Source organism: Triticum dicoccoides, chromosome 3A (assembly GCF_002162155.2).
Source record: "Triticum dicoccoides isolate Atlit2015 ecotype Zavitan chromosome 3A, WEW_v2.0, whole genome shotgun sequence".
In the NCBI taxonomy this organism is placed as follows: domain Eukaryota; kingdom Viridiplantae; phylum Streptophyta; class Magnoliopsida; order Poales; family Poaceae; genus Triticum; species Triticum dicoccoides.
Genome location: NC_041384.1, coordinates 5,511,320 through 5,512,787, shown reverse-complemented (window position 1 = coordinate 5,512,787; position 1,468 = coordinate 5,511,320).

Here is a 1,468-nt window from a genome sequence, read left to right as displayed (position 1 = left end):
GATCCTGTCTCCAATTCTTGTGTGGTGCTTCCTTTTGCTTCCAAGAACCTCCTTACGATTGTCCACATTTTTTCCATTATCTGATTAGCATGTCTCCACTTCTTTTAGAAATCCGGTATGGACAGTTGAGATTCGTAGTATGACCTGGATATATGTTCAAAACACTAAGGCTGCCATTCTGATACATCAAATGAGGAACACAATCCTCTGCGATTCTCTGTTGAAAAACATAGTAATAACTTAATAGTTAGCAACGATGTACTAGTTTTAGAAGTATGCAAAAGATGCACGGATGTCCTAATAGTAAAAAATCTTACCAGGGCATCTCCATGGTAGTTACCGTAGTTCAACACGTGCACTAGTGGCACATATTGACCATAATGTTGAGGAGTTTGATTGTAGATATTGTAATTCTCAAGATCAGTACAAAATCCGACCAGATGATTTTTCTCCTGATAAGTTAACTCGGAGCCATTGGTGTAGTGGGTTTGTCTACCATGTTCCGCACATTGTTTGAGCAATCAAAATAAGCTGTCAACTATTTTGAAATAAACAATATAAATTAGTTAATAATTAACTATGTTTGAGAAACTCACATAGCGGTAGAACTGGAGGCGTATCAACAAGGACCCAAATGTTCATATTGCCTTGGTCGATGTCAGGATCACGAAGATCCATGGTGACAAGCATACCCTCGTCAAAACCATACATCTTGAAAAATGCTTCCCAATTTTTTCAACCAAAATGGGTTACACTCTCAGCATTATATAGATTTAGTTCAAAATCCACATCGTGATGGGTCCTTAGGTGAATTTTCTTCGTTTCAAAATTTTCATGGTCTTCAAAATCCATCCTCTCCAAGACATAGCGTCTTGCATGGCATGGAATAAGCTATACTCAAATTGTAAAAGATGAAAATTACATGTTGAAATAGTTGAAGTCATGCTTAATTACGAAAAACACTTGTCGCCGTTGCGTACCGTTTCAACATCGAAGGTCTCCTCGAGCTTAATGCTGAATCGTCGATCATCGTCCAGGTGAGGCCTGTCGCACAAACCTCGATCGTCGTGGCACCAGCCGCACTCCTCCGGGAGACTTTCGTCGTCCGATGACGACATTTCCTACGTTCATAATTCAAAGATTAAACTTGTACAATTAAATATATGTACTACAAAAACTAAATTAGATCATTATTATTCATCACGGGTTGACTATCCGTTTGTCGAGTCTTTTCTTGAAAATTCTCAGCTCACGTGGTGTATACATTCGACCATTGGTGATGGTCGCTCCTCCATTTGTCCCCGAGTGCATTACACCAAAATGTCTAGCACACGGGAACGAAGGAGAAGCGACCCCCACGACAATAGTCGGGATTCTTCGTCTTCTCATATATATATATATATATATATATATATATATATATATATATATATATATATATATATATATATATATATATATATATATA